The sequence below is a fragment of the Peromyscus californicus genome, unplaced genomic scaffold (assembly GCF_007827085.1).
Source record: "Peromyscus californicus insignis strain IS unplaced genomic scaffold, ASM782708v3 Scaffold_17__1_contigs__length_78620276, whole genome shotgun sequence".
NCBI lineage: Eukaryota > Metazoa > Chordata > Mammalia > Rodentia > Cricetidae > Peromyscus > Peromyscus californicus.
The window spans coordinates 13441809-13455581 of NW_026294469.1; the positions used below are offsets into that span (position 1 = coordinate 13441809).

Genomic DNA, 13773 nt, shown 5'->3' on the forward strand with positions numbered 1-13773 from the left:
GTTGCTCCTGTTTGACAGGCATTGGGTAGGAGCAAGCTGCCCTCACTATTTACCCAAAATTGTTCATTATATTCACAGTGTTGTATCCCAAGCCCATATTATAAAGTATGTGAGTGGTATTGTGTATTGGGTTGAAAATGGCTGTTTTATCAGCAAGGGAAAGTCCTGTCTGGTCAGCTCTCGCATTGTTCCTCTTGTTCAAGAACATAAACTCACAAATTCATAAACGTCCTAAATAGTACTAGCCTTGAGGACTTAATGTGTTTTCAGCTTTGTGTTTAGCACTTTCCTTTAAATAACTGCAGAATTTTGCAGAGGAGTAAACTGAGGTTTGAAGAGGTCCCGTGAGGTATCCATGACCACAAACATGGAATAAGCAAGAGACAGATTTTTATTGGCTTTTTAAGAAATTGTCACAATACATTTTATCATATGCTTTGCCCTTCCCAAATTCTTCCAGACCTCTCTTCATCCCCATCCAATTTCATGTTCATGTTTTCTTTCTCCCTCCCTCCCTCCCTCTCTTTCTCTCTCTGTGTCTCTGACTCTGTCTCTCTGTCTCTGTCTCTTTCTCTCTCTCTCTGTCTCTCTGTCTCTGTCTCTCTCTCTCTCTCTCTCTCTCTCTCTCTCTCTCTCTCTCTCTCTCTCTCTCTCTCTCTGTGTGTGTGTGTGTGTGTGTGTGTGTGTGTGTGTGTGTGTGTGTGATTTCTAGCCCACATCTCCTGGACCCGATAGCTGCCCTTAGCACTCCTCCCCGCAGCCTCTAAGGGGGACTGTTAAGGACAAGCCTGCAAAGCCCTCGAGGATCTAGAGCAGAAATGCTGGACACAAAGTCCTGGAGAGCTGTTTCGTCCAAGGCACTGAGAAGTAAAACACACTGGCCACCCTCCCTGCTTTGGGCCATGTATTTCGATGTCTGGTAGGCATGGAGAAAAGCCCACATCCGGTGAGGGGAGACAGGTACGCGGACCAAATATCATGAAATACAAGTGACACTGAGAAATTAAATAAGGCTGTAAAGCAACAAGGAAACACCAGAGGGACAGAGTTACAGCCCCAGGGGACAGCTTCAACTGGGGGTGGCAGAGGAGGGGGCAGGGAGGACAGAACTGACCCTGACTTGGAGGATCTCCATCAACTTCCCTTAAAGGACAAGGTTCCACTGAAGGTAACCCCTTCACTGTGCCCTCGTGGACAGTGGTTTGGGCGTCCGCAGAGGTGCTTAGAATCGCTGTTGCCCCAACTCTACAATACAACCTCACCAGTAATCTAGAGCACCCAGGTTTTGTTTGGTCCATTCTGGCCCCCAAGCTGCGCCACCACACATCGGTTGAAATAGAAACTGATAGGAAGGAAAGAGGATTTTCCTCTCACATCTAAGTTGGTATCAAACTTGGCATTAGAAAAAAAAATATGCTTTGAAACTAGCATTCTCTGTACTGGTGTATATTTTCAGCCTGTTTACCGAATAAATGGATTTATTTTTAATGTTATAAAAGGGGCTGTGGGAATATTTCCTACTGTGTTAGTAACTGGTGTTTAAAAATATCTAGTAGGCTGAAATGAGGGGTCAGGGTTAGTATTTGGAGACTTTAGTGGCAATTTTAAAAATGAATATAGTTATTTCATTCATTTAAATGCTTTGGGAAACCTTGTATTTTTATACCTGTTATTCGTTTCCATCTCTCTTTCTCCTTGTTCATGGAGTTGAGTCAGCAAGAGAGAAATATTCAAATTAGGCTTGTCATACAGGGGGAGAAGAATCTGACTCTGTCGGGGTGGGCGGAGGGGGAAAAGCAACTTTTTGTGAGTCTTTTGTATCTCAGCAGCTGGATTCATTGCTGCCATGGCAACAGACCACATGATGAGGTGTATTAGATTGCTGTGTGGAGCACAAGGGGAGAATGAACACAGCTTTTTATTGAAGTTAAAGGTTACTTTGGAGTTTCTTCTGTGAAGTGTGTGAGGTCCGGTATCGGAGCAGTCAGCAGATGTAGCACTTTCGAAGAAGAATTAGGGGCGTGTTGGTGCGTTAAACTACAAAACCAGGTAAGGTGCAATCGGAGCTGCGGATCGGAACTCTCTTGCCTCTGAGGCGGTAGCATAACTTGCTGGTTGGAATTTCATTGTTGGCTTTACTCCCACCCCACCCCCACATGGGCACAGGAGAAATTTCTGCCGTCCCCCTCCCAAGTTCTCCACCTCCGATTTCACCTGGTTTTAGCTGGGAAGTCTCATGTTCTAATGCACTGTGCATTTATAAAGTTCTGTGGCTCTGTGTGTGTGTGTGTGTGTGTGTGTGTGTGTGTGTGTGTGTGTGTGTGTGTGTATGTGTGTGTGTGTGTGTGTGTGTGTAAGAGAGACATGTAGAAAGGAACCAGAAAGAGCAGTCGTTAGTGCCTTCAGATCAACGTGTGGCTGAGTGAAGCGTTTCCTTGTTTTGTCCTTTGCAAAGCTCTGCTTTCCCTCAGAGGCATTGGTCCAAAGCTACTTGTCTCCTGCTAAATTAAGCAGGACGACCACGTTCTCCAGCAGGTTGCGCAGAGAATTCACTGTGTACAGTCTTTTCTTCCCTTTTGCGTCATACCGACTTCCAGCCCTGTCCAGTATCAGAGTTCCATTTTACCTACAGTTTTTACCGTGTGTGTCAATTTATCGGCATTCTTTTCGTTCACATATTGCAACTGCATGTGTACTAGGAGAATAAAAACAGAAGTAAATACAATATGGGTGAGTGCAAAACGAACTGTTTTGCTTAGAGAGGAACTGCAAGAACTGAACGTAAACAGTGCAATGTGGTTTGGTACACCCTCGACTCCCGGAGTGAACACAGAAGCCTCCTACTTACTGATTGGCTCACGTGTCACCCTGGCTGTGTGCATCGAGGGGGAGGCTTTGAGATGCTCCGAGAAAGCCCTTGAACAAGAGAAAAACGTCCTTATTAATAACTTATTCTGGTTCCTTGTTCACATAGTTTACTGACGTTTTATGTTTTATTCCTTCAAAAGCGTAGGATTCCATGCAACTTCTCTCTCGTTTGTGAAAAGTTGTCTCGGCAGCTTGCAAAGACAAGATCTAACTAAATAATTGTAAAGTTTACAATTATTATAGCCTATTCACCATCAACTAAGGGCAATCTTTGAAAAATACTCTTGGTAAGGTAAAATTAATTATTTGCCACTGGTGACATTTAGAACAAAAACCGATACATTATTCCAAGTTGGGCCACGAGTTATGCTTTCTTCAAAGAGAGAAGTTTGGATTTTGTTAGAGTCATTTATCCTCTCTTTTTATTGTTTTTTCCTTATTTTACAATTCTATTGGATCTGAACTAACTCCCAAATTTCACCTTGGAGTTACAATCATTATTCTGAACACACTTGGCCATGATTTTTAAGAAAGTGGACTATTTTCCACGATAACAAATATCAAAAGTATTATAATCACAGCTCACACTTGCAAAAGATTGGTGCTCTCAGAATTCGTTCTTTTCTTTTTCCGTTTGCTGTTTAGCACGCTGAATAATTCTCTCAACAGGTCCTTCCAGACATGAAATATTTTCACAGCCATAGGTTGTTATTACTAGAGGATGAGGAGTTTCCCCAAAATCAGTGAAAAAATCATACCTCATAAAATATTTTAAAATGTGAAATTCTCAAAGCTGGTAGTATCTTAGGTTTAAGAAAGAATGCTTGGTGGAGGGCGGGGGAGGGGAGATAGAATGATCTGTCTTTATTGAAAGAAAAAATAAAAGATGGAGGAAAAGGAAAGGAAAGGGGACATGGGGAGAAGGTGTGACTGGAATGGCAAAGATCAAAGTCCCAGTGGTCCACACTTCTTATTTCTCACTGAAAATGGTCATTCTGTGTCTTTCTTAAGATTCCTATTGCTGTGCTAAGATGTCTGGGTAAAAGCAACTTCTGGAGAACAGGGTTTATTTTAGCAAACAGTTGTAGTCCAGCATGAACAGAAGTCAGGCAGACATCAAGGCAGGAACCTGGAGGCAGGAGATGAAGCAGGCCATGGAAGAAAGCTGTTCACTGCCTCACTCAGCCCCCTAGGGCCAGGGATGGCACCACCCACAGTGAGTGGGACCCTACCACATCAATCATTAAACAAGAAAATTTTCTAGAGACTTGCCTACAGGTCAATATTACAGAGGCATTTTTTTCAATTATCAAATATCTTCCCAGATATGTCTAGGTTTGTGTCAAGTTGACAAAAACCAATCAGTACAGTATGTATTAAAGAAAAGCACAGAGTTGTACAGACAAGGTTGAATTACTAAAAAGCTCTCACCTAAACTCTTCCAAGTTTAAAATACATGTACTACACAGCTCATCTTTTTTATTTCTTTTGTGTTTTTTGGTTTTGTTTGTTTGTTTTGTTTTGTTTATTTGGGTTTTTGTTTTTTTTGTTGTTTGTTTGTTTTTGAGACAGGGTTTCTCTGTGTAGCCCTGGCTATCTTGGAACTCTCTCTCTGTAAAATAGAGTGACCTTGAACTCAGGGATCCATTTGCTTCTGCTTTTCAAGTGCTGGGACTAAAGGTGTGCTCCACCACCACCTGGCTCAATATACAGTTCATTCTATTAGCTGAGATACACACATATACATATATGTGATATATTATATACATATATATAATATACATATGTGTAGCATACATATATATACATGTATATGCATGTATATCAGCTAATGGTGTCAGCCCTGCTATAAGCTAAGATTTAGCAAGAAATGTGCGCAGTAAACAATCCATATCCAAATGTCGGGTTATTATGTCATCTGACACTAGACTACATATGAGCATCTGTCTCTGCAGCCATTGTCACAGGGGTCAGAAGACAGAAGTTTCTTCTAGGTGGCCGAGTGGGTAGAGGCACTTGCCACATACACCTGGCTACTTGAATTTGAAGGGAATAATCAACACCACAAAGTTGTCCTCCAACCTCCATCCTGTCATGGCACTCATGCCTGCGTCCACACACAAATAGAAACTAAAAATGAAGACTATGTTTAAAAAGAAGCTTCCTCTCCAGAGCCACTTTGGTGCCTACATTCTGAAGACTCAGAATCACTCTTGATGCACTCACCACCCTCAGAAATACTGTCAAACTGCTTTAAAGGAGTATTTTCACACACATTAGACACTGTGTCTAACTTGGGCATCATCTTCATGTGCATGGTTGGCAGTGCTTTTTTACCATTTTGTCTCTAGTTTCTGGTACTTCATAGATGCTCAAATAGCTAACTATCTGAAAACTTTTGAGTATATATGAAGGATATATATTCAGCAGAGCCATGGTGGCGAATCAAAGAGACTCATATAGAGTCTTCTGAAAGTTAAAGATATGTTCTGAACCCCAAGACAACGTTCTTAAGATAGTTGAAGATTAAGCCAATGAGTGAAGAGTCAATATCAGCTCTTGCACCATGGTTGAGGGTTATTTTTAACATTCTTTCATGAAAATGTGTTTTATTAATGACCACTGTACTTTTTGTATGAAAGATTTGGAGTTCTGGCTTTTGTTCAATGGTTCTTAAACTTTCTGAATAAAAGTAATGATGCCATGATCATAATGCTGGTGAGGATGACATTGGTAATGTAGTGACTAAATTGGAGAGTGCAACAGACTTAGAAAATATGTCTTTATATCTCATAAAAGGGCAATATTTTCTATTAAGAAAATAGAAATTTCTAATGCATTTTGTGATTCTCAGAAATGTGCTTCCAAATTTAATTAATTCTATTTATAGCATTTATAAATCACTAATAATAGGTGTGCTTTGTTGTGTTCTTCAAAGACTGTATTATAAGATGATGCTGGCTTTGTTAGGTAAACACTAGAGGCTTTCATAAAAAAAATGATGAAGCTTATCAGGAATTGTACAATCAGTATCTGTTCAGAAAAGAATAAACTCATTTCTAGGAAAACGTCACTTGTTATAGTGTGTAAGGAGCATTCACCTGGTTTCCTTTGCGTGATAATTTCAGTCATATTACAGTTATTGACTCTAGTAAAAATTCTGTGAAATGTTCACAATATATACCCTTTTAATAATTTTTGCATTTAAAACTTTTAGCTTTAAACAGTATTTTTGTCTGAAACCTCTTGATTCTGGATTATTTGAGGAAAGATTATACTCAGAAAAAAAGCTTCTCACCTCTCTGCCTGTTTTACACAGGAGAGGCCATGCGAGGTGGATTATCCATTCCCAGGATTCAGTGAGGATCCATGCAAGTAATAGAGAAAATATAGAACTTGAGGTAGAAGAGCATGCCCTCAAAGGCAGAAACATTAGAAGACTGATGCTATGAGATGGGATTACTTCTGGGAAACGTTTTAAGGAAACTAAAAAGACCAATGACCATCTAGAAGTAGCATTCATAACATACATGAGAAAAGATGGCTCTCACCCAAGTGTTGTGCTGAGGGTCTGCAACCTCAGCACTTAATGAACTGAAGCAGAGAGATTGTCGGCTACTTAGCAAGACGTTGTCTCAAGGAAACAAAAACAAAACAAACAACAACAAAAAAAAATGGAAGGGAGGCAGTGGGAAGGGAAGAAGGAAAGGAACTAGAAAGGATAAGAGAGGAGGAGAAGAAGGGAGAAAGGGAAAGGGAAGGAGGGGGAGAGATTCATGATGAGGTCTCGAAAACCAGTAGATAAAAGAAACCTGTCAATTATTGTTTTCAAATAGCTACAATTTAAACAAGTGGTCACCAGCGCCACCGCCACCACCACCGTCACTATCATCGCCACAATAACCATACACTGGCAACTTGGCATCAGGCATTCATCATGCACCACTTAATTCTTACCACAACCTAAGAAGTCAACACGGTGCCAGTTTCCTAATGAGGTGAGTACCAGTAATTGCAGGCCTGGGATGTCAGAGCAGAGTCGGCTCTGTCAGCCATGCTGAGTCTCCACCCACCTGCTCTTCTATCCAGTTTAAACTAATTTACCCCAAATGCTCTGAAGCTGGGGGCACTTGATGAGTTTCAGAAGGCAGCAGTGTAGGCAGTGGACCAGAGGAGGTCATGCTGGAGGGGCAGAAATGAATCACCTTGTCAATGTCACCGTCCAAAACAAAGGCGAGAATAATTGGGAGTTCAACCGACTTTGTAAAGGGCAGATCTGAGAAAAGTTTTTTATCAGTTGTTTGTCTTTACAATCAGATAGGAAACATCTGACTTGGCTTTTTAAGCCCCCTTAAAAATTGTCAGTTACTGGATATGGCATTTGAACAAGATCATTATGGGCAAGGAAAGTGAGTGTGTCCTATTATATACAAGCTTTTCTAACAAGAATAGCCATAGTCATCCTGTTAGAAGGAAGTACCACTACATCATCTACATCCTCCAACTGTATAGCACATCACACATCTGCGGATGTCATATAAATGAGATGAGGTCTTTATGAAATTTTTTCTGTCATTAAAATCTTTTTTTAATTTTTACAAATAGTAGGGGTTTTTTGTTTTGTTTTTGTTTTTTGTTTTTTGTTTTTTTTTCTTCATAGGAATGTTCTCCTTACAAGTTGAAGGAACTCCTTTCTATTGAAATTCTGTCAGTCAGTTTGACTGACATAGTTAGGTCTTTACATCAAAGAATGTGCTTCATTGAAATAACCTACAAAGACACCTGCAGGGCTCTGACCTTCTGACGGCGATGTCTGTTGCTCATGGGAGTAATGAGAGAAAATGAAATCCCTCCCATGCTTGGGATTTGAATAATACATCACTTTGTTCATTGTCATCTTGCTAGGAACTAAATGCTCTGACATTTTTGTAACCTACGGGAGCAATGGAAAAGTTGGAATACCAAGTCAGAGACTGGACAAAGCCTAATCCTGAATGGCTAGGTAGTGGCCATCAGATCAAGTAGGTGATTCCAGGCAGAACTCAGTCAGACCCAAGTACAAACTTGGACTCTGGTCCCTTTCCTGATGCTGCAGATTGCTGGGTGTGGGTAGATTATCGGCCTCTGTACTAGAGGAATTCCATGGACAGTTCGCTGGCTTGAAATCTGACTGAAATGTGCATGCTGACAGATGCAGAATTGAAGATAGGGAAACATACAGACACGAAGCAAGGCAGCAACAACGCCTCTGTTGTCCTGGGTTTCCAGGGAGGGTGCTGCTGCTGTGGGCTGGGAGTGATGAATAAGCCACATATGGAGGCAGAGGAGATTTGAGGACACTGCGGCTTGGGAGAGCAGGAATGTGGGGGGTTCTGGAGGTGTACAGAAGACGACGGAATAGAGAGTAAGGGGAGGCCTAAGTCTGAGCAGCTAGCAGTTGCCTTGACACCCCTGTCTATGACTCCTCTGCCTTTATGCATGGCTTGAGAATGCAATGTGTTGACCAATGATGTCAACACCCAACAAGTGTGCTAGCCAACTTCCCCAGGAGGGATTTAAGAGCCGCCTGTCCTCTCACCCTGATTACCGGGGAAGGACTCTCTAGGGGTACAGGAGCGAAGAACATCTCTAGAAGCCTGTCTTCCTCATCAAGCATCTCAATGGATGTTTCTCTATGACCAAGTGGCTACTCTATATTATTTTGCCTTAGCTATTAGGGAATCTGTAGTTTACAGACCTCTGAAAGTATCTCTACAAATCTGTTTGTATGTGTGCGCATGCATATGTATGTGTGTGTGAATATGGAGGCCAGAGGTCGGCCTTGGGTATTGGTCCTCTGGCACTATGTCCTAATTAATATTAACTGTCAACTTGACACAGCCTAGAATCATCACCTGGGGGAAGAAAAAAGAATATCTATGAATAATTTTCTTTATCAGGATGACCTGTGGGCATGTCTGTAAGGAATTGTCTTCATTATTAATTAATGTAGGAGGATCCAGCCCAGTGTGGGCAATACTATTTCCTATAGAGATGGTCCTGGACTGTATAAGAAACCTGGCTACGCATGAACACAGAGCAAGCCAGCAAGCAGAGTTCCTCCACAGTTTCTGCTTAAGATTCCTGCTTGGGTTCCTTCCCTGGCTTCCCTCAGAGATGGACTGTGGCCAAAACTTAAGCCAAATAAGCCCTTGGCTCCCTTAAGTTGCTTTGAATCAGAATGTTTTATTGCAGAAAGAGAGACAACACCAGAATACGCCATCCGCTGTTTGGTTTGGTTTGGTTTGGTTTGGTTTGGTTTGGTTTGGTTTGGTTTGGTTTGGTTTGGTTTGAGATAGGGCCTCTCACTGAGACCTGAGTCGATTAAGCTAGGGTAAGCAGTTGAGCCCAGGGATGTGCCCGCCGCGCGTCACAGACAGCGAGCAGGCACCGCCATGCACAGCTTTTTACATGGCTCCAGGGACTGAACTCAAGCCCTCGTGCTTGAGAGAAAAGCACTTTCCATGCACAGCCACCAGCCCAGCTCCTGACACAAGCACTTTCCACGCACAGCCACCAGCCCAGCTCCTGACACAAGCACTTTGCACACACAGCCACCAGCCCAGCTCCTGACACACTTTCCACTCACAGCCACCAGCCCAGCTCCTGACACAAGCACTTTCCACACACAGCCACCAGCCCAGCTCCTGAAACACTTTCCACTCACAGCCATCAGCCCAGCTCCTGACACAAGCACTTTCCACGCACAAGTATTTTATGTGGTTTGTTGCTAGAGACACAGCAGATTTTCAGCAGCAGTGATAGCGAACATTTCTGTGCTTATTCACAGGTCACGAAGTATTTTCATTACATTAGAGCTGAATCTCCTATAGTCCTGGAGGAGACAGCACCACCACTTCCTTTTTTTAACTTATTTATTCATTTGCTGGTTTTCTTATTTAATTACAATAAAATCGTGGCATCTCCTCCTCTATTTCTCTCCTCCCTCTTGTCACTCCATTCCCAACACCCCCCCCCCAACTCATGGCTTTCTATTTTTTTATCCACTGTTATCACATATACTTCAATTCAAATAAACATATAAATACAACCTGAGTCCATCCAGTGTTGCCTGAATGTAAATGTTTCTCTTGCTGACCACTTGGTGCTGGACAACCAATCAGGGGGACTCACCCTGGGGAAGACTCATTCTCCTGTCAGCCTTTACTAATTGCTTTTATCTATTTCCTTTTTAAAGACGAAGGAAAACAGCCAGGCATGGTGGCACACTCCTTTAATCCCAGCACTCAGGAGGCAGAGGCAGGCAGATTACCTGTGAGTTCAAGGCCAGCCTGGTCTACATAGTGAGTTCCAACCCAGCTAGAGCTATGCAGTGAGACCCTGTCTCAAACAGAAAAAAAAAAAAAATAAAGGAAAGCAAGCTTGGTGATCTCAGCAGTTTAGATAACAAAGCATAGGTTCGAGTTAACCGATTTACTACTCAGGACCTTCTCCCCTGGCTATTTACCTCTAGAACTTGCAATTACTCGGCTAGAGCAATGACTCTCCATTGGTAAAGTGCTTGCCTTGCAAACTTGAGGACCTGAATTCAGTCACTAGAATCCATGTAAAAACCAAACATGACGGCATGCTTGAAAACTCAGTGCTGGCGAGATGGGAGATGGAGACAGGCAGAGCTTTGAGTTTGCTAGCCAGAGAGGCTGGCCTCCTTCATGAATTTCCAGGCCAGTGAGAGATCCTCTCAAACCAAAAGTAGAAAGCATCTCTGACATCATGTACACACAGACATATGCACACCACAGACATATGCACACCACACACATGGACAGATGTATATGTACATCACACACACACACACACACACACACACACACACACACACACACACACTAGTTACAAATAAACAGCACTTTTTATCTTTTCAGAATATTATTCAAGTTAATTCTTCTTTTCTTTTTTAATGATTTATTTATCTTTATTTTATGTGCATTGGTGTTTTGCCTGTGTATATGTCTGTGTGAAGGTGTGGAATCCCCTGGAGGTAGGGTTACAGGCAGTTGTAGGCTGCCATGTGGGTGCTGGGAATTGAACCCAGGTCCTTTGGAAGAACACCCAGTGCTCTTAACCGCTGAACCATCTCTCCAGCCCCTAAATCTTCTTTTCAAAGACATTTCCAAGCTACCCTGTGTACACATAGGTATTTTAAAAGTGTCAACTGCCCGACCATTGGTGCTCTGGACCCTTCTACATTTACATATTTGCTGGAAAGTTTGATTATTTGGGAATAGAAAAGACTAGTCATCAATGACAATTCCTGATATGGGGCAGGAATTTGGAAGCATGGGAAATTCTAGATGGGTGAACTGAAAATCAAATGGGCAAAACCAGGTAATGGGGCAGACATGTTAAACTTACACTAAACTAATAAAAAGACGTTTTACTGCCCCAAACCACTCTCTTGCCCACATACATGCAATCAGCAGACAATGTGCAACCTTATCCTGCCTATGAAATGCTTATTATCTTCCTAGATGTACGTTTATTACCTTTGCATCACACACCCTGTGAAGTCTTTACACCTGTCTTTTACCCAATGCTGCCCTTGAACTTAGACATCGGTTTTTTGTTTTTTTTTTTGTTTTTTTTTTTTGCCTCCCAGAGAGTTCAGAAATGCTCCTACCTCTGCTCGCTCTCCATGAGAACCAGGTATTAAAATCTGAGCAGGAGAAAGAAAAAGAGCACGTGACTGTCGGTAATAAAGTTGTTCCAGTTTAGTTAACTCAGGCTTCAGCCAGTGTGGCACGCTACAGTTTATTTCTTCTGATGCTCTTCTTTAAAGTGCAAATAGCCAGGCGGTGGTGGCGCACGCCTTTAATCCCAGCACTTGGGAGGCAGAGCCAGGCGGATCTCTGTGAGTTCGAGGCCAGCCTGGGCTACCAAGTGAGTCCCAGGAAAGGCACAAAGCTACACAGAGAAACCCTGTCTCGAAAAAAAAAAAAGTGCAAATAAAGTTTTAAATTTCAACCTGTATCCCTTTCAGTATTTAGCATTCTATTAAACCAATGCTTTGGATTTAAATATTGTCTTCTGATGTAATCCTTTGATTAGGGCAGGCTTGAGCAAGAGGGGAGGACTAACCTTACCAGCTATTGAGTATTTCATACAGTTACAGACAGATGAGCTAAACCGGGGCTGGAGAGATGGCTCAGCGGCTAAGAGCACTGGCTGCTCTTCCAGAGGACCCCGGTTCAGTTCCCAGCAACTCCGTGGCAGCTCACAACCATCTTTAACTCCAGTTCCAAGGGATCTGACACCCTCACACAGACATACATGCAAGAAAAAAAAAAACAATGCACATAAAAATAAATAAATAAGTATGAAAACATTGAAGTTGCACTATAACTAGAGAAGGCATTAATAGAGACAAAATCCTGAAGATAGTATGGACAATATGAGTAATACTTGCATGTAAACTACTGTATGCTGAGTAAGACAAAACTTATCAATAAGAAAGAAATTTATTGTGCAGTTAGAGTTTTGGGAAGGTGTAAAATAAGTGAAACTAACTCATTGTTGATGAGGTGTAATCAGGCAAACATAAGAATTAATAGGAAAAAACGGGAATTTTTAAACAGTTTTATTGTTCTATCATTGGTAATAAACTATATTACTTACATTACACAAATAAAAAAGTTGGTATATTGTACACAGACCAAGACACCTCTAGAATCCACACACTGGAAATATAAATTATCCCACACCGTCTCCTCAAGCCCCTTAGTAACGCCTCCCACTCACTCTTCCCTGCTCCAGGCAGACACAGATCCGCTCCAAGTCACCACTGTTCGTTTGGATTTTTCTAAAATTTATGTACACAAACCTATGCAGTGAATACATTTTTGTCTTATTTCTTTTATTTGGTACAAACATTTTGCGACCCATCCACATTGTTCTGTGTATCAAACATGATCATTTTTATTACTTTAATCATTTCTTGTTTGCCTATTCACCTGTTAATTGACATCAGGTTGTTTATAGTTTGTGACTAGGCAAATAAAGGTGCTTTGGAAATTCACGTAAATATCTTTAAGCAGATAGTTTGTTTCCTTCAGAGCAAATACCTAGAAGAATTTTTATTAATCATTGAGAGAAAAGGGGTTTATGATGTAAAAATTCAAGTTACAGTTCACAACATTAACATTTAAGCATTCCCATGCCAAAGAAATGGCTTTAGGAACATTCAAAAATGTGTAAGTCATAGGCAACAATGGCAGGAAGTTTCTTAAAAAGACATCCAGAAATGGGTGTATCAGTTAAGCCCCAGGACAATCCTAAAAGACAGATGCTATCGTGCTTTTTCAAGCTGGTCCAGTGCCACAGACTGTTCTGGACCACTGCTCTGTGCTGTCTCCCCATGTGAAGAGGAGATACAGTATGTAAAGGGATGGGTGTCAATGGCCTAACGTGCATGTGTAAACTAATAGAAATAATTTGTAAATGTATGTCTAACATACATATGTGAAATGATAGGCCAATAACCTTATATAAAGAATTTGTGGAAAAACATTAAAACTTGTAAAATCGGACTAGGATATAGACACTAGTTCATAAGCACATGACAAGAAAACCACTAAACTTCACTTTAATCAAAGAAATTAGAAATGAGCTCCCAGCCGACACCTAGCAAATCAGTGGGACTTTTACATATGTTGCTGTTGACTGGCTTTTGTTCCATGTGAATGCCAGTCATATACAGCGTGGTAGAGGCTGGAAGCCTCTCTCACAGCTTACTGCTGGGCGCAGACACGGATGCAGTGGTTCCAGGAAGTACGTCATACCCGTGTGTAGCAATGACTTGAGATAATTACGGTCTTTGATTAAAAAATGAGTTTGGGGCCCTCCTGA

General features: G+C 41.6%; 1 protein-coding gene across 1 annotated transcript in view; it reads left to right on the forward strand.

Moving 5' to 3' along the window:
* Window positions 1–1885: 1885 nt before the first annotated feature.
* Window positions 1886–13773, forward strand: part of Dtna (dystrobrevin alpha) — a 171084-nt gene continuing 159196 nt past the window's right edge. Inside the window, 1 exon segment of the mRNA XM_052741642.1 lies at window positions 1886–2049. The gene's annotated coding sequence lies outside the window, so the exon portion shown is untranslated.